At 40.5% G+C, this 24,781-nt stretch overlaps 1 protein-coding gene across 2 annotated transcripts in view; it reads right to left on the bottom strand.

Moving 5' to 3' along the window:
- LOC120535490 (ephrin-A3-like) overlaps window positions 1–24,781 on the bottom strand; it is a 300,708-nt gene that overhangs the window by 207,974 nt on the left and 67,953 nt on the right. The window lies entirely within an intron of this gene.

Genomic DNA, 24,781 nt, shown 5'->3' with positions numbered 1-24,781 from the left:
GTGTACATGTTGAGCACTAAAATATTATTCTCCAGATGGAATCATTCTACACCATGAGATCTACTCCATACAGCCAATCGATGGTCTTTCTCTGTCACAACCTGCCTAAGCTCTGAGGGGAATTAAATCCTTATGGCTTACACACCTGCTGCAGTGTGGGACACAAACCATGCATCTGGTTTGATAGCTAGGGTAGACATTCAACCTAACCTGGCAGTACAACCTGACTTACTCTTGGCAACACCACACTGCTTGTTCCAGGTTGATTCTAAATCCTGCTGATGCTAAAACAAATAGGGGTTACTGAAAAATGTGAAGCCCTGTGTTTACAAAGCAAGAGGTAAACAGAGATAACAATTTTATTATCTAACTCAAAATACTGGGGAAGCTGTAATGTTAGCAGAACTAACCCTAAAAGAGTAAAAGACAGCTAATGATTTCCTTTAGCCCAATTTTACTTCTAATACTTTTATTAAAACAAGCACTCAGATTTATCTATACTAATAAAAGGCAAAGCCCTCACTGACTGACTCACTCATCACTAATTCTCCAACTTCCCATGTAGGTAGAAGGCTGAAATTGGGCAGGCTCATTCCTTACAGGCTACTTACAAAAGTTAAGCAGGTTTCATTCCGAAAATTCTACGCTTAACGATCATAACTGATCCCTACTTATGTACATACATACGTCCATAGCCTGTAGCTCAGTCACCGTGTGAGGTGGGGTTGGGGGTTGCGTGTTGCGTCCTACGTCCTAAGTCCCATGGCCTCCCACGTAGTTGGCTGCCTGCCTATATTGCGTCCCACATCCCCACGCCTCCCATGTAGTTGGCAGCCTGTCTTATATAGATTTAAATGCTTAAACGAGCAGAGCAGACACGCTGGCAAATAACACTGAAAATACTCGCGGGCTAATCCACAAGTTCATGGAGACGCTGTCACTAAATACTCACAGGCAATTCACAAGTTCATAAACACGCTACCGCTAAATATCCGCAGGCAAATCAAAAAGTTAATACTGAGAATGCCTGTTAAGCATCTTTGATTCACGAGTAGCGATTTGAGTGGTGAGATGTCTATCAAGGTGATCACTGTAATATTTATATGTCATTGAAATGTATTATTATCAGGTATGGTTTAGACACCTATGTCATCAGGAAGGCACCAGAAAAAGGGACCTCAAGGTTACTATTATGGAAGTTAATTTAGAGAAACGGATGTCGTCACGAATTGACTAGGATTCTCTTAACCTGCTGGGAGAATGGAAAACGTTCCGACGTGGAGCTAAAGTTTTCTGGCCCGCTAAAAGGCAAAGACGAGAGTAAGAAATGTAGCTACCTGCTCCTGTGGACTTGGGAAAAAGGAAGAGACATTTTTAAAACATGGACTCTCACCCAGGAGGAAGCCAAGGTACTGAAAACTTATTATGACCGTTTTGAGGCGTTTGTCATGCCTAAGAGGAATACTATATTCGCGAGATACAAGTTTAATGAGAAGATGCAGGGTATACACGAGACTTTTGATCACTTTGTAACGGAGTTAAAATTGCTGGTGAAGGACTGTGCTTATGCAAACGAAGATGAGATGGTCAGGGATAGAATAGTGTTTTGCACAAACTCAGCGAAAGTGCGAGAGAAACTTTTAAGTGCCAAGTCTGAGCTAACATTAAATAAAGCCATGGACATCGCAAGATCACACGAGATAGCACAAGCACAGCTGAGAACCTTCGATGCATGTACTCCGAGCGGCTCACGTGAACTGACTGTGAACACAGTACGCAGACAACAAACAAGAGCTCCAAAGAGCGCTCGACAAAAAACGCATTACACAATTGAGAAGGCAGTGACGCATACAAGCATATTCATAAGTGCAGCTACTGCGGAAACAAAGCACACAGTGAAAAAAGTCAATGTCCAGCTAAAGGAAGACTGTGTAAAAAAATGTGGTAAATTGAACCACTTCGCTAAAGTTTGCAGGACTTGGAAAGGTAAACCCGTGCATGCAGTGTGTGATGTCTCAGATAAAGAGGAAGATGAGCTGTTTATTGATGCAGTAAGAAAGGAACAACCCTCTGAATCTGAACAAGCCTTTGTAGACATATCAATAGGAAAGCAAGGTGTAAAGCTTAAGTTTAAATTAAGTTCATAGACACGCTGCCGCTAAATATTCGCAGGCACGAGTACCGATTTGGGTAGTGAATACGTCGATGAATGAAACCTATTATCTTCACGGAATGTAACTTGAATGCAACACATCCTCCAAATACGAACCTGATTGAAAGAAATAATGATAATCAAATCCTTGATGACAGCAACACTCATAACAGTGACAAAACAATTACATTGACAATCATGTTACGTTATTTTTAAAATGTTTCCTTTTCTTTTTCATAACTTCTTTAACACACTACTTCTCTGCTGCGAAGCGCGGGTATTTTGCTATTGTTAATATAATACTTAATGATATTGACACAAAGCTTTCTGAGATATTAATATATATCAATAAAGAAACATTCTATAAAGAAAAATGGAGAAGAACAATATCATGAGTTATATGTGTCCAGCAATCTATGAAGTCTAGGCTAGCACCAACAACTTCATTGTTACCTAAAAGGGAACAGAGATTGCTGTTCACATGCTACCCAAAAACAAAAAGGAAAAAGACAAACTAAGAGTAAGGGGGATCCAGCTGTAAGATACCCTGTTCACTTTTCTACACTTGCTTGACTCCTTAGACTCTGTTCTGTCTTTGTCTCTCCAAATATTGCACCAGTCTGCCAGTGATGAGGAGATGAGAAATGGCAATGCATGCATGTGGTCACGGGCAAAGAAGGTAATTAACAGCTGCTGTAGAAAAAATCCATTAGATTTTTATAGGCCATTTTAGAGGAGCTATTTCAAATTTGGTGAAATCTACATCAATTTAATTTGACTATATAATGAAGAACGGATTGCAGACATAAATTAAAAACCAGAGTAAGAGCGGATCTAGTGGTGAACAAGGAGGGGGATTATAGATAAAATTTGCAAGTGACAGCGAAAAACACGTACAACAAATAGGTCAAGCAAAAGATCAACTGAAATTGTTTCAAAGCCACTCTGAAATTAGGATCACAATGTTTTAAAAATAAGGCACATCCAGGTATATGAGACAAAACATATGGTATATGTGGGCTTCCTCCTGGTGCTCTGGAATGCAGATTCACCTTTAAAAACAATGTTTTAGATTGATTATTAATCTAAATTAGTCCAATGATTTGGCATCAGGGTGCATCCAAAAATAAACAGACGTCCCATTAAGAGTTGGTATTCATCTTAACACTTCATGCTGTCAGGAGAAGTCAGCCCTCCATGATACCTACCATATTGAAATAAACAGTTAAGCACATGTGTGAATTCAACTGTGCACACATGCGTACCCTGTCACAGATATGTAGCCCTTATAGTGTTATTTCTTGCCTTGCACTCAATGCTACCAGCTCAGACTTCATCCTGTTCTCTACCCTGAATTAAAATAATCAAGCATGAAAAATCAATTGATGGATGCAGGTGGGTGATAGAGTTTAGTGTGAGCTGCAAGGGATTGGCATCCCATCCAGGGTTAGTTCCTGTCTTGAGGATAAGGCTATCAGAAGTTACTTTACTTCTAGTGATTCTGACATGAAACAAGAAAGAATAAAAAATGAATAGATGAAAGGGTGTGTAAGTAGCGACCTAGCTGTGAATGCGGCCTGAAATTAACTGGGACATCCTGGGTTGTTTCCTGTTTTGCTCAAAATTCCTTTAATGGAAAAGGTGGATTCATAAGATGGATTGATTTTTCTGTCACTCCATTGCTAAATTATTGGTTAAATGAGAGAAAACAGTGTGTAGGATACTAAAATGAGCAAGTATCACATTGTTTGATGCAGTTTGTTTATTAACACATCTTTATATATGCTGGCAGAAATGAATGTTTTTGTCAAAGTAAATGCTCAAACTGTTAAGGAACCCTATTAATTTCAATTTGTATAATTACACATCTAAAAATATTGTTCCATATAGGTTTCCAAAACAACAAACTAAAGATGTGTATTAAACTAAATAAGTAGATAATATCTTTGTTGAAAAGTACTCCTCCATTTAAATATTTATTTTGTTTAGTAGATTTTTTGTTACACTTGCTGGTCTGATATTCAGTCTACATTTGGTATTGCTTATTGTAGCACTGTAATTACCAGTTAGGTTTGTGAAATATGTATGTCATGCTCTGGGTAGGGAGTTGGGGTAACTATCCCAGATTGTGCTCTGCAAACTTCTGACCACATACATTTTAAATAACTAATCTGCCAAAGACCTTCCCAAACTGCACAGCATGCACAAGCTCTAATTAGTTCATCTGGATGTCAAATCACCTTAGTTGCACTTTTAAATAAATTTAACTGTCCATTCCTAAACCCCACTTAATTCAATACACATTAATTTCAGTGTATTTTTACATAATGCCATTCTTTATGAATAGGCTAAAATTGCTGCATATCTGTTAGTGAGGAAACAGTGTCTTATCCAGTACCATTTCATCCTGGGAAAAATGCATGAATCATTGGTCAGATTAAAAAGGACCACAGGAAAAAGACTTCTGACTGTACATAATCATTTCAGGAGATTCTTATATAGCTTCTTTCTCAATAAGCAAGCTCTCATTGCTACGTTTTTACAAATGTAATACAGCAACTGTCATAACATAAAACACTATTCATATTCTAAGCAGTGATGGGCATCTTATATAGGAAAGGTTCCTGCTTTGCAGTTGTTGATGCTGTGATGTGTTTATTATATCCATCGTTGGTTAGACTATAAAGGATCACATATAAATCCTTTTGACTGTATCCATTTCTATTCACTTTCTCAATTCAAAGCTTTCTTATGTAACACTCCTCTTAAATGTAAGTTCAGGGTGCTGCATATTTACATATTTACGATAGTAGCTATCAGATACAAAATGATTGGCAAATATATATTCTGAGAGTGATGAATCAACAACCCATCCAAGACTAGTTCCTGCTTTGTACCTGTGTCTGCTGGAATACGTTTTTTTAGTCATCAGTTAGCCTATATATACCTTTACATTTTATTACAATTTAGATAATTTTCATATAGCTCCAATCTCAATAGACGGGTTTAAAACATTACACATAGTATTTACAAATATAAAAAATGCAACCAACACAAAACATACATAATTTGCATTTATTTATTTGCCTGACATCTTTATCCAAGGCGTCTTGCAACATTTATGATAGATTTGATTACCTTACTTTTGGTTTTCTGATTGGAGCACCGACAAGTCAAGTGACTTGCTCAGGGAAACACTGTAGTAGCAGAATTTGAACCCACACCCTGCAAGTTTGAAGTTCAAAACCTTAACCACTAAACCACACTGGTGTCCTCATATGCATAATCTGTTAGGATGATACTATACACTGATAGCATATTTAAAATACAGCATTTCATGCAATACGTGTACAGTTGAGGTGTAATAATTATTACATGTATGTACAAATATTTAAAAGATCTGAGCCTTGCCTCGACTTTCAGGTTTAGGTTGCGATTTCGAATAGATAATATAGATAAAATAAGATTTGCAACTTGTCTACGTCCATTTCGTGCCCTGCGCTCAGTGGATTTCGTGAGCCACCCACGAGCATGAACTCGATTAATGGTTGGAGAGTCGGGAATCCAAATACAGATTTTATATCATATTAAATTACAAAAATGTCACGTACTTGAAGCAGAAAACTTGACAACTTTTAAGAAGTATCTGGATGTGATATAGCTCAGCTATTAGCTATACAAACGAGCTTAATGGACAGGATGGTCTCCGACTGTTTGTCAAATTTATTTTTTTCCTTCTTGTTTTTGTAATGGGTGGATAAGCAAATGATCCTTTCCATAAAAGACGCTGTAAGCGTGGGTCAAACAAAATGACGATGCTAATAAGAAAACGGAAAGGAAATTAAAAGTACGTGCGAGAGTGGGAATTTGTGACAATCATCCCACCAATTTAAACAGGCACACCAAGGAAACAGGAAAAAACTAACAATATTAAGTTTTAAGGAGAACTTAAAGAGCTGTTTGTATCGTGTTTGCTGCACATTTTCAAAGGGCTCTAGCTTCTCAAATTCTAGTAGTTATGCTAATTAAGGCACTTCAGATTTTTAAACTTGAGTAAAAGAAGACTGGAATAAAAAGATGAGTAGCAGGTGGCCCAGAGTGACTTGGAAAAGGCTAAAAAAGGAAGAGCACGGAAAATACAAGGAGGTAAGTGAAACAAACGAACACCTGTAAAAGTTCTCATTACCCATGTGAACAGTGAGCCTGGCCGGAAGACAGTGAAGCACGTCGCTCGACCTTACTGTTTGTGCTATTAAAGTTTAACGAGGCTGCGCAACGTGTCAGCCTCCATCAAGTCAACGCGTGGGCATGCGAGGCAGTAACAGCACGCCCGTCGCCGGTTAACCATTGAGCCCCCGGATTGAGTGCTTGTCTGACAGCATCAGGATGAAGGGCCCGCTGGTACCCCTCACCGCTCATCCCCTGTGAGTGACGATCGGATTAGACTCCGAGGGACTGTTGTTAAATCCTACGCATACATCCCATTCCTCAAAGAGATGATGAATAATGCAACGCAGGTGTCATTACCAAGAAAAAAAATAGGTCACCTTGTCCTACATGCGCAAATCGTGAAACAGTTTCTGAAAACAAATTCAACTTTCCAGTGGAAGCCGCTTGTAACTCTCAAAAAGCACAATGCCACCACTGCCTGCAGCAGCTCATCTGCAGTGCTGTTTGTTAGCTAGGGGTGCAAACTTGAGCCCGTCTATGTGCACGGGTTACCGCTTAGTCCAGCGATATGTAGCCACATGACTGCGGATTTAAATGTAGAAAAAAATATTTTTGACTGGAACTCTGTCTCCAGTTAGTTTATGTGTTGGCATCAGTGCTACCGTTAGGAATTGTTCAAAGCTCTTTATTTTTCGTTTTTATTTTTTCAGTTTGTCAGCTTATAAGAGGGTTTTCCGAGTTAAGTTCTAGTGTTCCATTGAGACAGCGGGTTTTCATTCCAATCATTTTCACAAATAAATGGTTCAGTCTTTAAAATGATCGATTTTTTAACTCGGTGTTTTTCTTCTCTTATTTACCTTCAAAAATATGTGCGAGGATATTTATATGTAAACATAATGCAGAATTTTTATTTTTTTGCCACATCTTTAAATGTTAACTTTCTTTTGCTATAATTGTTAATTCACCTTTTCCTTTGGAGTTTGCTCCTGCTTTGTCCCGATTACTCGCAGGATAGACTCCTGTAATCTGTGACCCTGTACAAGAATAAATGTGCTTTTAAAAAGGATAGGCAGAGTGGTACATGATTATTCCTCCTGTACCACAGCAGCAAACTGGGAATCTAACAACAGCCAAAGCAAAAGTCTGCCTCAGTATACTGTAGATCGCAGTGTAATTTTCCAACCTGTAACAGAATTACCATTTTTTACATGACTGAATTCCACTCAGACCTCAAATTTCTTCTGCCGCTCTGTATACAGTCAGTCTTTTTAAGGTCTTCCATCTCACTCTGACCTGATTCTTCAGTACATCTTACATAGCATTATGGTGCCAATTTTACCTTGCAATATATATATATATATATATATATATATATATATATATATATATATATATATATATATATATATATATAATTTTTTTCCTTGTGGGAAAAAGCTGTCATCTCTCTGTGTACATAGCTTCTCTCTCAATTTCCCCTCTGCTTCTGTTTAAAATTATCTCTGGGGAGCAAACCTTCATCCATTTCCTAAAATCAATACCCTTCAGTCTGGGTGCTGTCCCCCTAGAAGCAATCATTTATATCTCACACCTCCAGGCCTCTGGGCTGAGACACGGTAGCACTACAGATGCACTCTGAAATCAGACTGACACAACCTTAGATTTTTCTGGGAGACACAGTAGGTCTAATTCTGTCGCCCTAGAGTCCATACTGCATATACAGGCAGTCTGTGTAGTGAGTAGAAAATATAATCAATAATAAGTGAGTCACAATAATTTATGCTTTACAAGGTTATTCAGATATTTACATGTTTGCACATAAATTTAGCTTGGATTTATTCACCAAAATAAAGATATTTTAGCTTGTACAGGAAAAGCATATTTCTTAATATGGACACTATGATGATCAATTTTACGTCATTTTCAGACATTCAGAGAGAAACTAAAAAAGAAAAATGAGTGAAGTTCAAGTGTAAGATCTTAAATCAATATATTGATTTGTATAACTAAGAGCTCATCAGAATGCTCAAGTTACAGACAGAAATACAGAGGGAAGAAGGGCTATGAGTGGGAACTAAACCGTTTATTTCTGTTGGCTTTGTGATTTTTGTTCTGATGTGACGAGATGTTCTTTGTATCTAGAGTTGCTTGTGTGTGCAATAATGTTGGACTGGTACAAAATGTTTGACTACCAAAGCTAATAACGGATAACTCCCCACCTCTCTGTTTCACCACTGCTTAGTTCCCGAATCCTTTCAACACATGGACCTCCTTGCTGTGCAATTTTGCACTTGCATGCTTTGCACACCAAAAACAGTAATTGGCGGGTGGGCACCCTTTTAGAGTCTCCAGCATATGATTCACAAGAGGTGCAAATCAAAGAAATTAAGATATCTTCCCTTGGAGTTCTGATCATACTAATAAATGATGTGATTATGATTGAAAATAACATTTACTTTCAATACTGACATTAACAAAATGCTGTTAAAAATTGTTTTTTTGTTGAGACTTCTTCAGTACTAGTACAACACAACCCATGTGTGCAATGTTAAACCAACTTTAAAAGTCAAACTTATCCCTTTCTGCTTGTTTTGAGGTTTGTGTTTTTGGGCTTGCATTTGGTTATGAAATAAAATAGACTCTTTTTAAGGGATCATTGGGCCTGCTCTGCAAAATATAGAATATTTGACTGCACTGAAAACACTTTCCCTATGTATATACAGTATTTTACACTTTAGTTTAGGTATTCATTATAAATCCACTAATACAAGTGTTTATACACTTTGGTAGTTAAAAATAAGACTATTGATGCATGTTACTGTCACTTTTCTTTCTTTCTTTCTTTCTATACATATATATATATATACATATATATTATATATATATATAAGGCCTGTAATATGTTTAATAACATAAACAGATAATAGTTGTTTATAATGCACACATAAAGTGTCACACACTATATACATAATATATATACTTGTAGGGGGTGTCTCATAATATATATACTTGTAGGGGGTGTCTCAAAGCTGGAACTGGAAAAGGGAATAGGAACCATTTCAGCCAGGATGTGCACTATTTGCACCATCTTTCCGTAACGGCCTCCCAGTCAGGTAAGGAATTACTCTACATTCCAATCAGGATCCCAGTCTATTCATATTATATATAGCTAGTGATCTACAAAGGGAGAAAATGAGTCACGTCATATCTTAATTTTACGTGTCGTCATCAGAGGAAAATGATTAGACATATAGGAATCAAGAGCAATATATAGCGAGTGAGGGGTGGGAGGGCGATTAATAAGGGGGGTTCAGAAGGTGTTGGTCATGAAGTCTTTTTGCATTATTTGGATGTTCTTTTTAAGACTGCAGATGGTGGGTGTTAGAGATGTAAATGACCCACATGTGAGATTACTGAAAAGGTAGGAGATCAGTCCGGACTTTAAATGTTGGAGTGAGGGAAATTCATGGTACTGTGAGTGCTGTGCAGAGTGGAGGCAGGACCTTGCTCCCAGTTGATTCTGGGGTTTGTCAGGGGTGTGTTCTTGCTCCTACTCTGTTCAATGCTTGTATGAACTGGGTGTTGGGCAAGGACGTGGGGTCCAGCGGCTGTGGCACATCTGTTGGTGAAGAAAAGTTCACAGATTCTTGATTTTGCTGACGTTGCTGTAATCTTCGCAGAGTCAATGAAAGCTCTGATCAGGGCACTTGACAGACTGAGTGAGGAGTCTGAGTGTCTGGGCTTGTGAGTGATCCTGGATAAAAACCAAGATCCAGGCCTTTAATGACCTCTTCGGCACAACCATCATCAGTGTGTCTGTTTACGGAGAGAGTGTCAACCTTGTTGAGAGGTTTACTTACCTTGGCAGTGACATTCACGTAGATGGATTGGGAGATATGGATTGTGAGAGCATGGGGGGTCATGAGGTCACTGGAAGGGGGTGTGTGGCGCTCCCAATATCTATGCAAACGGACGAAGGTCCAAGTCTTTAGAGTCGTGGTGCTACCTGTCTTGCTATATGGTTGCGAGACATGGACATTATCAAGTGACCTGAGACGATGGACTCCTTTGGTACTGTGTCTCTCCGGAAAATCCTTGGGTACCATTGGTTTGACTTTGTGTCGAATGGGCGGTTGCTAATGGAGTCCCAAATAAGGCACATTACCTGCATTGTGAGGAAACATCAGTTATGGCACTACGATCATGTGGTGCGTTTCCCCGAGGGTGATCTGGCTCATAAGATCCTCATTATTGGGGACCTGAATTGCTGGACCAGGCCAAGGAGTCGCCCATGTAACACCTGGCTGCGGCAGATGGATGGTCATTTCTGGAGGGTAGGACTGGGGCATGTGTCTGCCTGGTGGGTTGCAAACCGGGATCCTGAGTTGTTTCATTGTGTATTGGGTGCAGCAACGCACAGTATCAGTGCAGGCTCCCCAACTTGACTTGACTTGGCTTGAGGGAAATTTGTGGATGTAGGTTCTAAGTTAGTTTAATACCAAGTGTTCTTTCCTACATACTTTCACTGAACTGAATTCAGTTTTTGGAAAGCAAGTATATAATGGTAAAGTTTATATCTATACTAATAAAAGGCAAAGCCCTCACTGACTGACTGACTGACTGACTGACTGACTGACTGACTCATCACTAATTCTCCAACTTGCCGTGTAGGTAGAAGGCTGAAATTTGGCAGGCTCATTCCTTACAGCTTCCTTACAAAAGTTGGGCAGGTTTCATTTCGAAATTCTACGCATAATGGTCATAACTAGAAGCTATTTTTCTCCATTTACTGTAATGGAGTTGAGCTCAAAGCCGTGGGGGTTGGAGTTTCGTGTGACATCATCACGCCTCCCACGTAATTACGCAGATGCGTAGAAAACCAGGAAGAGCTCCAAAAAGCGCTTAAGAAAACATGCATTATATAATTAAGAAGGCAGCGAAACAATTAGAAGCGAGCGAGTGACATATAAAACCATATTCAGCGGCTCACGTGAACTGACGCAATGCGCAGACAAAAAGCAACAGTTCCAAAGAGTGCTGAACAAAAACCGAATTACACTGCTACGCTCAAATAGATAAACCACACGCCGTGGCTAATAGTAGAGGCTTCGCCTCTAGCGCGCATCCGAGGTTCGATTCCGAGAGGGATGCACTGAGTATGTATGCACGCATTTTATTCATTTTAACTCGCATCCCCTTGGTTTGAGACGATGAAAAATATGCGGTTAACAGAAAGACAGATCACCAATTGAAGCTTTATGAATAATGGATACTTTATTCGCGATCAATGATTGTTTTGGTAAAGCCATACTCAGTGTATTCATTAGATGAACGGTAAAAAAGTAAGAGCGAGGGAGGGTAACTTATTGAGGCACGCAGGCAAAACCACAATAGCACGCGGGCTCGATGTACTGTAGTGCGCCAACTCGATCTGAATTGCGCGATCACATTTGAAAAATATATCTTTTCAAGTTCTATTTAGTCCATATGTGTCAAACTCAAGGCCACGGCCACATCCGCCCGGCGTAATTATATCCGCCCGCGAGATCATTTTATATACTGTATTATTGTTATTAATGGCCCGGGGAGATGAAGCGCTGGTAACACAATAAACTACAGATCCCATAATGCAGCACTTCAGCTGCCTTGCCGAACACTTACCGCGTTAATCAAGTCTAGCTTATGATGCTGCAAGTTATTGTGAAGCTAGCCCACACGATGCAAGAGAAAAGGTGATTCTGAACATAGAGCCTTTAAAAAACCGATGGGAGGCTGAGTATATGTTTACTGACATTGCCGGTAAACCCGTGTGTCTCATTTGTGGAGCTAATGTGGCTGTAATTACAGAATTTAATCTAAGACGGCACTATGAGACAAAACATCAAGATAACCTGAAAGACCTGAATGCAATGCACAAGATACAGAAAGCAGAAGAGTTAAAGAAGAATCTGACACTTCAGCAGACGTTTTACCCGTGCAAAATCACAAAGTGATTTCAAGTGAAGCTACTTTTATGGGAGACACAAATGCACCAGTGCAACTTGCCCCACTTTCCCTGTTGCCAAGTAATGTTGAACCAAGTCGGCACAATGGTGTTCCCAAATACGCATTTTGCTGATAAACTGAGCGCACTGCGCACTGGGTTCGCACGGCGTTTTGGTGACTTTGAAGAACAAAAAAAGAATTTTCAGTTGTTTCGCAACCCATTTGCCGTCGATGTGGAAACTGCACCTGTGCAGATTCAGATGGAGGTGATTGAGCTGCAGTGTAATGGCACACTGAAGGCAAAGTATGATACTGCAGGGCCCGCACAGTTTATTCACTCCATTCCCGCAAAAATGCTCCAGCTCCGTCTACATGCAGCTCGAACCTTGTGCATGTTTGGTAGCACATATCTGTGTGAGAAGCTCTTCTCAGTCATGAAGACTAACAAAACAGCACACAGGAGTCGCCTCACTGATGAGCACCTGCAGTCCATCCTGAGAATCTCCACAACACAGAACCTCACACCAAACATAAACGAACTTCTTGCCAAAAAAAGATGCCAGGCGTCCAGCTCTCATAAAATGACATAAGAGCAAAGACAACTGAATGATTTGATTTGTTATTGCTGAAAAGAACAAATTTTATTTATATTTACAGGTTTTGTTATGCACCATGTTCCTTCTATTTAAAATTTAAATAGAACTTGAACAGAAACGATAGTTCATAATATCCATGCAGACTTGCACTTAAGAGTAGGAGTCATCCGTTTTAACAAACAGCGTATTGCACTGATACGAAATACCCTGCCCATTTAATTATTTAGGAATGGATAAATAAATTAAAATTTTGTACAAACAATGTTTTTCATTTTTCTTCCTTCATGGATTCTGGCACCCCCAGCAACAGTTGCTAGCACCCCAAAGACTGTATATATGTGTATATATATATATATATATATATATATATATATATATATATGTGTGTGTGTGTGTGTGTGTGTGTATATGTATATATGTAGATATGTATGTATATATATGTTTATATGTGTGTGTGTGTGTGTGTCTGTATATGTATATATGTAGATATGTATGTATATACTGTATATGTTTTGTGGAAGTTGACCCGGACACAGACAGGCAGACACGTTCATGTCACCCACAAACACATTTATTTACAATATATTTACAACAGTAAGTTCAATGGTCACACAGACCCAAATAATGGTCACTAAGACCCAGTTGTGCACAAACGCCAAAACACTCAGTCCTGGCCTCACAATGCCTTTTCTTCGGGCCGCCTCCACAGCTCTCCTGAGCTTCGTCCTTCCACCTCCCGACTCTAGCTTTGAATGAATGGAGACGGCCCCTTTTATATGGTTCCCGGATGAGCACCAGGTGTTCCCGGCATTCCTCCTCTGGCAACGCCCCAGCGTGGCGGAAGTGCCGGCTGTCCTCCCGGCTGCTCTCCGGGCGTCATAAATCTTCCCCAGCACTACCTGGTGTGGCGGAAGTGCTGGGGTAACAGGTCCCTAAGGCATTGGGGCGCCTCCTGGCGGTGACCACGGGCCCCTACAGGGTGAAGCTTCCATGCCCTGTGCCTGTGGCCCCCAAAGCAACCCGGAAGGCAACCCCACGTGATCCAGGGTGGGCACAGACCCACATCCGGTCCCTCATGGCGTCCTGGCATCCCTGACAGTTTATGTTTATATATATATATATATATATATATATATATATATATATATATATATATATATATATATATATATATATCTGCTCAAATCGAATTAAAGGAACACTTGTTAATCAGAGTATAGCATAAAGTCAATGAAACTTATGGGATATCACATTACCTTCACTTTCTGCCTAATATTCCCACCCCTTGACAGGTGCAATTTTAGATAATCAAAATTATTTACTTCAGAGGGTTTTAATGTTAATCAGTTTCAGCTGCTGTGGTGTTAATGAAATTAACAACAGATGCACTAGATGGGGGCAACAATGAGATGACCCCTAAAACAGGAATGGTTTAACAGGTGGAGGCCACTGACATTTTCCCTCCTCATCTTTTCTGACTGTTTCTTCACTAGTTTTGCATTTGGCTACAGTCAGTGTCACTACTGGTAGCATGAGGCGATACCTGGACCCTACAGAGGTTGCACAGGTAGTCCAACTTCTCCAGGATGGCACATCAATAAGTGTCATTGCCAGAAGGTTTGCTGTGTCTCCTGCACAGTCTCAAGGGCATGGAGGAGATTCTAGGAGACAAGCAGTTACTCTAGGAGAGCTGGAGAGGGCCATAGAAGGTCCATAACCCATCAGCAGGACCAGTATCTGCTCCTTTGGGCAAGGAGGAACAGGATGAGCACTGCCAGAGCCCTACAAAATGACCTCCAGCAGGCCACTGGTGTGAATGTCTCTGACCAAACAACCAGAAAGACTTCATGAGGGTGACCCAAGGGCCCCATGTCCTCTAATGGGCCCTGAGCTCACTGCCCAACAGCATGTAGCTCGATTGGCATTCGCCATAGAATACCAGAATTGGCAGATGCACCACTGGTGCCCTGTGCTTTTTACAGATGAGAGCAGGTTCACCCTGAGCACGTGACAGAAGTGAAAGGGTCTGGAGAAGCCATGGAGAACATTATGCTGCCTGTAACATCATTCAGCATGAGCAGTTTGGTGGTGGGTTAATGATTGTCTGGGGAGGCATATCCATGGAGGGTCACACAGACCGCTACAGGCTTGACAAAGGCACCTTGGCTGCCATTAGGTATCAGGATGAAATCCTTGGACCCATTGTCAGACCCTATGCTGGTACAGTGGCTCCTGGTGCACGACAATTCCTGGCCTCATGTGGTGAGAGTATGCAGGCAGTTCCTGGAGGATGAAGGAATTGATACCATTGACTGGCCACCACACTTTCCTGACCTAAATCCAATAGAACACCTCTGGGACATTATGTTTTGGTCCATCCAATGCCACCAGGTTGCACCTCAGACTGTCCAGGAGCTCAGTGATGCCCTGGTCCAGATCTGGGAGGAGATCCCCACAACACCATCTGTCATCTCATTAGAAGCATGCACCGATGTTGTCAAGCATGTATACAAGAACACAGGGGCCATACAAAGTGCTGCGTACAATTTTGAGTTGCTGCAATTAAATTTTGGCAAAATGGACTAGCCTGCCACATAATTTTTCACTCTGATTTTTGGGGCGTCTTTGAATTCAGGGCTCTGTAGGTTGATCATTTTCATTTCCATCAAACGATGTGGCATCCTTTCGTTCCTAACACATTACCCAGTCTATATCAGTATAGATATCCAGGAGGATTTCTTTTTCCCATTGAGATCTGATGTGTTTTCAAAGTGTTCCTTTCATTTTTTTGAGCAGTTTATATATGTGTGTATGTATATATTTATGTATTTGTGTGTATATATGTGTGTTTGTGTGTGTATGTATGTGTGTATATGTATGTGTGTATATGTAGATATGTATATATATGTATATATATGTGGATGTATGTGTATACTGTATATGTATGTATATATATATATACTATATATATATATACATATATATGTATGTATATATGTGTGTGTGTATATATATGCACGGTATATGTATGGATATGTATATATATATGTTTATATGTGTGTGTGTGTATATATTCTGTATGTATAATATATATATATATATATATATATATATATGACAGCAACACTCATCACTGGCTGGGACAACAATGACAAAACAATTACATTGATCAATCATGTTACGTTATTATTAAAATGTTTCTTTTTCTTTTTCATTACTTCTTTAACACACCACTTCTCCGTATTTTGCTAGTATACCAATAAATGGAACTGAATGCAGTTAGATCTTGCATATTTTGATCCAATAAATAGCAATATATTAATTTCTATAAACATCATAATCAACAAATATCAATATTGACTTGTATCATGAGATTTAGGATGCATAACTAAATATATGAAACAAAGGAAAATCATAAGAAGTTAATTGAATAAATACAAAAATACTAATTTTCATAAGCATGAAATCCATGAAAACCAATAAAGTCACTCATTTGTTATGATGAGTATTGGTATCATAAAATCATCACATTGTCACTCTTATGATTATCAAAGTAAACATTTAAATTCATGCGAATAAGTCAGTAACTACATTTCCATAGCCAGTGAGCCCACCTCACTGTAAAAGTCTGGTTGTTGAATCTGTTTAAGGAGGTGCAGAGGTATTGTAGAAGGTGCTATATACAGATATGTGGAATTCAATAAACCACATTTATCTTTTTATAAGTTGTGGATCTAATAAATGACTAAATGCTAATTTTAATAAACACTGGAACTAACAAAAAACTACACATATATTTACAAGAGCAACAGAGCCAATAGACATATTTCCTTCGGGAAACATCATTTAAAAACACAGAGGCCAATCTATAAAATGTAGGTTGAATAAATATCACAATGCTTATGTTCCTAAATGTGGGAATCAATAAAAAGTCATAGATATTATGTTGTAAGTGCTAGAACCATTAAACTGTCACACTGAATATCTTGTAAGCAAGGCTACTGAAAAGGATATAATATAAAAATAATTGAATTGAATTAAAAAATATGCCTTTTTTTAAGCCTGTATCCAATGAACAGTTAATTGGATGTTTTCATCAGCACCAGAAATAGTAAAATGACATAATAACCTCTCTCATTAACATTAAAACCAATTACCAACTTCATAAACAATTAGGTCTAGTAAATTGTATGCCATATGCACATTTTCGTGAGTAAAGGAATCAATAAATAGTTATAAACATATTATAGTGTGCATCTGGATGTTTAAATAGCCATATTGACCATGTCATGCGTATTTGAATCAATGCATACCCATCTTGACCTTTTTATGATTGCAAGAGCCAGTACACATGCAGACATACATAGGCTTCAATTCAACTGACTTCTAAAGGCAGAAAGGCAAAATATGAAAACATTCTGAATAAATAAAGACTATATTATACATTGTGCAAATATTAAGTAGCCATATGTGCATTTTTATGACCATGTAAAGCAATACATTTTCAGAAATATGTTTTTGTGCATGAGGGAAATATTAAAGAGCCACATTGACTATATCATGAGCACTTGAATCCACATAGAGCTATATTAACCTACTCAAGAGTTTTGGAACCAATAATTGCACATATTTATGCTTTGCACCAGCTTACTATGAAATGAATTAATTGAGCCCCACAGACCTTCTCATAAAACATTGATTGGGCAAACAGACATTTTGGAGAGTGGTGAGACCAATAAATAGTTATAGTTCTATTGTAAGCAATGGTATAAAAAATCTATGCAAGCTTTCTCATGAGAATTGGAAATAATAACCTCTAATAAAGGTGTATCATATAAATAGCCACATGCATTGTCATGAGCACTGGAAACTCTTAAGTATCTGCATAGACCTTCTGAAGCACATTAAAAATAGTTAATCAATCACTGTTATAATAATATGGGAGTTGGAAACCGAACCACTCTAATGAATGCTGGAACTGGAAGATTAAAATATAGACTTAATGAGCAATACAAATCAGTGAAAAATATAAAGAGAATTTCAAAACCACAAAAAAAATCTTAAAGTGTAAAATAATGATGCTGACCAATGAACATGAAGACATTCCCAATGGGACTGGTATAGTGATGAGACAGAGCTAATCAAAACAGAGATCTATGTAGGAACCCAAGACTGCACACTATACCATATTATTTATGCCACTAAGAAGCAACTTTACACATTTTCATAACCTGTTGTCCATTTCCCATAATTCAATGCACGTTCAATTAATTTTAAATGGAATCTTATTGCTCCAATGAATGCTTGAACTCTGGGAAAATGTGATGTGCTAACTTGTAAAAAAACACCATCTGTGTCAAAAAGCCTTAAGCTACCGGTGACTACCTCTGTTAACATCGTCCCAGACACAGTATGGTAACACTCCACTTATTGATCTTTGGGACAAAGAGAGTCATGAAACTGTTCAATGAACATTACCAAGTCCTTAACCCTTGAACTGGCTGCTTTCCAAACATGTGACTAGGAAAAGAATAACTGTGACATATATGTACCTTGGCACAACTAAACACTACATTAAACTGGCAACTGCTTTTTTAAGTCTCTGTCTGTGTGCATTTTATACTTCCATTAGTCACTCCATTTGTAAATCTCTGTTTTAAATAGTATTTCTCATGGAAAAATGTCTTGCAGATCATTTTGTGATAATAAAGATAAAAGAAACGGCAAAGAATTAAGGGAACAGTGGCTTGGTGAATCAGAAAGACTTTACAAAGGACTACAAAAAAGAAAAACAAAAGTTGTTTAGTTAGGCAGAGGGGGAACTCTTATATGACATACAACTGATATCCCCTTCTGGTGGTTTAAATAGGACTAGAAGAATATTTATTTTTTTAATGATGGGAAAAGAAACTGTAAATTAAGGTCATACAATCTAGTGACATCTTTTCTAGTGACAAGGCGTTCCTTATCAGTTCCATTCTGGTCAAGATTGAGGATACATATGCATGAGTAAATGTCTAGATATTTATAATTTTACAAAGAGATTTTATTTGTTTTTTAGGTGAAAACAGTTATTTTTACATGTATATTTTTGTAATTAGTACTAAATGTCTAGAATTGTTATGAAAAACAGAAGGCCAATGAGATGTTCACACGAGTACAGGTATACAAACAAACACAGTTCTGTGTGTGTGGCATGTGTACTAGCAGAGAGGGATATCTGCTGTCTCTAGAGCCCCCTCCCTACCTTCTGTCGGTTTCTTATGCCCATCGACTTCAATGCTTAATGAAATTAGTAGAGGAAATGCGTGGGCACGGCCAAACAGATTGAACTCCTTAGCACAAAGACATGGGAATAAATCCTGCCTACAGAAATTCACACAGGTCTATCTGTGCCTGTGATGCGTAGGGTTCAAGCTGATGCTGTCACTGCAGAGAGAGGACTCACTGAGCTTATTTTATTGGCTGTAAGCAGTTCTCGAAGCTGCGGCCTTGTCTCGATCATCCTGTAGCAAGCTGAGAGAGCCCACTCCACCCAAATCAATGCACCCTGAGCAAGTTCAATAGCGAACAATAAGAGTAAGGCTGTGTGAGAGATATTAAACTCCCTGCTACAAGTTTAGCCCTTCAGGAGAGCTATTGATTTTCCACAGAGATTTATAGTGCACGCTTTTCAATGTTATTAAAAAAAAAAAAAAAAGAGGAAAGAAAAAAAACATTTTCTGCAACTGAAGTGAGTGTTCGCCAAGGGGCACCACATAGAGACCGGGGGTGGGGGGGGTGGTTTAGGATTGTCTCAGCATCAGGCAGCCAGGATTGCTGTTTCCATCCATCTGTCCCCTGCAGTGTGCCACACCATTCATTTCCCTTCACTGTATCAGTCTAAAGTGTACTTAATCTATGAAACCCAATTCATTACACAGGCTGCTGCAAGGTCGCTCTCTGGCCACTCGGTGCACTTTGTGCCTAGAAGAAATCTCCAGCGATCTGCTTTCATGAAAAAGCCAGTGCCTCACAGGCCAACTCACAGAGGAGGTTGTATTTGCTCTCATTGCCCCCAGCACCAGGGCCCTGGACTGTGTGCAGTTCTCACCACTTAAGCCTATGTGCCTTCCACTCATTCAAACAGCTTCTACAAATGAAACCTAAAAGGAACCTTCCAAGCGAACAGAAAACAAAGGCAAATTGTGGAAAAACTAATTATTAATTTAGATATTAAAATCAGCCATGGAGTTGAGGCAGCCAAGATTAGACTGTCATGACTGGAAAAATTGCACCTTACCAGTATGGCAATTGGCAGGCTACTTGGCAATTTTCAAGAGCATGCACTAAAGGCAAATAACTAGACAGCAGTCACTACAAAGCACTGTTCACTAATAGAATTTAGATTACAGAAGCATATCTCAACAGATAGCGACCATTCATTACAGACAAACTTTACACATATAATACAGCACACTGATGTTTTTGAACAGCCTACTTTATAAATACACATTCTATAGTGAACACACACATAATTGTTTATACATTCAAACATGGTGTGTATATAAACTGTGTATGTAATATATATTATCCATCTATCCATCCATCCATCCTCTTCCGCTTATCCGAGATCGGGTCGCGGGAGCAGCAGCTTGAGCAGAGATGCCCAGACACTTTTTCACCACAACAGACCGATGCAGAGCCCGCATCACTACGAACACCGCACCGATCCGCTTGTTGATCTCACGCTCCATTCTTCCCTCACTCATGAACCGAGAGATACTTGAACTCCTCCACTTGGGGCAGGATCTCGCTCCCAACCCTAAGAGGGCACTCCACCCTTTTTCTGCTGAGGACCATGGTCTCAGATTTGGAGGTGCTGATTCCCATCCCAGCCGCTTCACACTAGGCTACGAACTGATCCAGAGAGAGCTGAAGATCACGGCCTGATGAAGCAAACAGGACAACATCATCTGCAAAATGCCAACCCAGACCCCTTCAACGCCCCGGCTGCACCTAGAAATTCTGTCCATAAAAGTTATGAACAGAATCGGTGACAAAGAGCAGCCCTGGTGAAGTCCAACTCTCACTGGAAACGGGTTTGACTTACTGCTGGCAATGCGGACCAAGCTCTGACACCGGTTGTACAGGGACCGAACAGTCCCCATACTTCCAGAGCACCCCCCACAGAATTCCCCAAAGGAAATGGTTGAACGCCTTTTCCACAAAACGCATGTAGAGTGGTTGGGCAAACTCCCATGCATCCTCCAGGAACCTGTTAAGGGTGAAGAGCTGGTCCACTGTTCCACAACCAGGACGAAAACCACACTGTTCCTCCTGAATCCAAGATTCGACTATCCAACGGACTCTCCTCATCAGGACCCCCAAAGAGACTTTTCCAGGGAGGCTAAGGAGTGTGATCCCTCTGTAGTTGGAACACACCCTCCAGTCCCCCTTCTTAAAGAGGGGGACCACCACCCTGGTCTGCCAATCCAGAAGCACTGTCCCCAATGTCCATGCAATGTTGCAGAGGTGTGTCAACCAAGACAGACCTACAACATTCAGAGCCTTGAGGAACTTCGGGCATATCTCATCCACCCCGGTGCCCTGCCACCAAGGAGTTTTATGACCACCTCGGTAACCTCATTCCCAGAGATGGGGGAGCCCACCTTTGAGTCCCCAGGCTCTGCTTCCTCACTGGAAGACATGTTAGTGGTGTTGAGGAGGTCTTCTAAGTACTCCCCCCACAACGTCCCGAGTCGAAGTCAGCAGAGCACCATCCCCACCATATACAGTGTTGAGACTGCACTGCTTCCCACTCCTGAGATGCCGGATGGTGTACCAGAATCTCCTCAAAGCTGTTCTCAATGGCCTCCCCAAACTCCTCCCATGCCCGAGTTTTTGCCTCAGCAACCACCGAAGTTGCATTCCGTTTGACCTGCTGGTACCTATTAGCTGCCTCCAGAGTCCCACAGGACAAAAGGATCCTATAGAACTCCTTCTTCAGCTTGACGGCATCTCTCACCGCTGGTGTCCACCAATGGGTTTGGGGATTGCTGCCACGACAGGCACCGACCACCTTACGGCCACAGCTCCAGTCAACTGCCTCAACAATAGAGGCACAGAACATGGCACATTCGGACTCAATGTCCCCAACCTCCCTCGGGACGTGGTCGAAGTTCTGCCGGAGGTGGGAGTTGAAGCTACTTCTGACAGGGATCTCTGCCAGGCATTCCCAGCAGACACTCACAATACATTTGGGCCTACCAGGCCTGACCGGCATCCTCCCCCACCATTGAAGCCAACTCACCACCAGGTGGTGATCAGTTGAAAGCTCCGCCCCTCTGTTTACCCGAGTGTCCAAGACATGTGGCCGCAAGTCCAACAACACGACCACAAATTCGATCATCGATCTGAGTCCTAGGGTGTCCTGGTGCCAAGTGCACATATGAACACTCCTATGTTTGAACATGGTGTTCGTTATGGACAATCTGTGATGAGTTCAGAATTCCAATAACAAAATACCACTCGGGTTCAGATTGGGGGGGGGCATTCCTCCCAATCACACCCTTCCAGGTCTCACTGTCATTGCCCAAGTGAGCACTGAAGTCTCCCAGCAGAACGAGGGAGTCTCCAGAAGGTATGTCCTCTAGCACCCACTCCAGGGACTCCAAAAAGGGTGGGTACTCCAGACTGCTGTTTGGTGCATACACACAAACAACAGTTAGGACCCATCCCTCCACCCGAAGGCAGAGGGAGGCTACCCTCTCATCCACCGGGGTAAACTCCAATGAACAGGTTCCAAGTTGGGGGGGGCAATAAGTATGCCCACACCCACTCGGCGCCTCTCACCAGGGGCAACTCCAGAGTGTTAGAGAGTCCAGCCCCTCTCAAGGAGATTGGTTTCAGAGTCCAAGCTGTGCATCAAGGTGAACCCGACTATATCTGTATAGTAATATATATTATATTGTGATTAAAACACAGACCAGACATCATAAAAAGGTTTGGGGCAGCCACCCGTATAATATCCCTGGCTGCAAAAGGTTTTTTAAATCAACAGCAATGTTCGCAATACTGAGTTTAAAACAGAACTGATTTCTTGCCAGCTTTAAAGGCCCATATAGGAAGTGACGTCATCGAGGGTGCCGGTCCCAAAAGTGACATTATCGAGGGCATAGACATTGAATTACTAGATGCCGCATGACCAGCAGCATCATATGTCAACGTCGCCTCCACTGCTGTGGAGTGAAGCAATGGATAAAGATGCCTCACGCATGTGCTGCTTGGGATTGTATAAACCGCTGTACGCTCCAAACCAGATCCCGGGGGATTACATTTCATACGTAAGGCTGAATATTGTTTTGGTTATATTTGGCCATTAGAAAATCCTGTTTTATAATCTTAGCACTCAAGGTCACCTTACAATAAAGTTAAACAACATTAGTAAAATTAAAAAGAAGAACAATAAATCAAAAAGCAATAATTAGGAAACAAACAAAGATAACTGGCATTAACAGTGCAAAATTCACAATTTGTATGCCAGTTTGAAAAGATAAGTTTTGAGGGCAGTTTTAAAATGTGTTATTGAATCGAGCTGACGTATATGTGAGGGAAGAGAATTCCCGAGTTGAGGAGCACTATGAGAGAATGCTCGAGCTCCCATAGAACAGAGTTTGATGTGTGGTACAGAAAGCAGAGCTGCAGATGAGGATCTGAGTGAGCGAGAGGAGTGTAACTCTGTAGGAGATCAGTGAGGATGTAGAGAGCTTTAAATGTTAAGAGCAGGATTTTGTATTGTATTCTGTAGTTAACAGGGAACCAGTGAAGTTGAGAGAGAATAGGTGTAATATGTACAGTGGATTTAGAACAGGTTATTATCCTGGCAGCAGAATTTTAAAGAACTTGTAAGCGATGGATACGTTTTTGTGGGATGCCAGATAGAATAGCATTACAGTAATCTATAAGTGAGGTGACTCAGGCATTAACCATTACTTCAGTACTGTGTTGCGTAAGAACAGGACGAAGTCTAGAAATGTTTCAGAGATGGAAGAAGGCAGTCCGAGAAATGTTACTTATATGGGAGGAATTATATAATAATAATAATTATTATTATTATTTAATAATAATAATTATTAGTGTATAAATGGATATAAATATTGCATTTAAACGATTCGTCAAAATCTGTTGTATGTAAACGATACTGTTTTAAACGTTATTGTTTTTTCATCAGAAAAAAAAAATCAGTTTCCATGTCTACCTGTAGTAGTATAAATACACTTTTGCCACTCGAAATAGGGCGGACGCGCTGATGTATCGTGTCGATTGGGCAACACAGTGAATGTGGCATCTACCTATATATGTCTATGATCGAGGGGGCCGGACCTGGAAGTGACATCATCAAGGGAGCCGGACCCAGAAGTAACGTCATCAAGGGAGCTGGAACCTGGCAGGATTTCTTGTAAACGGTCTTCAGGGAACTGAGAAAGACAGTTATTGCACCCCTGGTCGGATGTGGTATTACCATTACTTAAGTCCTTCAGCTGCCTCCTACTCGAACGTGTGTGACAAGGCCCCCTTAGCCCAGACCCATCGGGTCGGGCAACCTGCACCAAGAGGTCATGAGCATGAGAGAGAGCATCAGCATTGATATGGAGAGAGCCCTTACGATGAATGAGCGAAAACTTGTAAGGCTGTAGGTCAAGAAACAACCTAGTGACCCGTGGATTTGACTCTTGACTCTGAAGGGCCATCCACTGTAAAGGAGCATGATCCGACACAACAGTGAACTGTCGGCCCAAGAGGTAGTGCCTCAGCTGTGTAATCACCCATTTAATCACCAGGCTTCCCTTTCCACCCCGCATACCTGGTCTCTCGATCCAGCAGTTTCCGGCTCAGG

The sequence above is a fragment of the Polypterus senegalus genome, chromosome 1 (assembly GCF_016835505.1).
Source record: "Polypterus senegalus isolate Bchr_013 chromosome 1, ASM1683550v1, whole genome shotgun sequence".
Taxonomy (NCBI): Eukaryota; Metazoa; Chordata; class Cladistia; order Polypteriformes; family Polypteridae; genus Polypterus; species Polypterus senegalus.
This window is presented reverse-complemented; position numbering and strand designations above follow the sequence as displayed.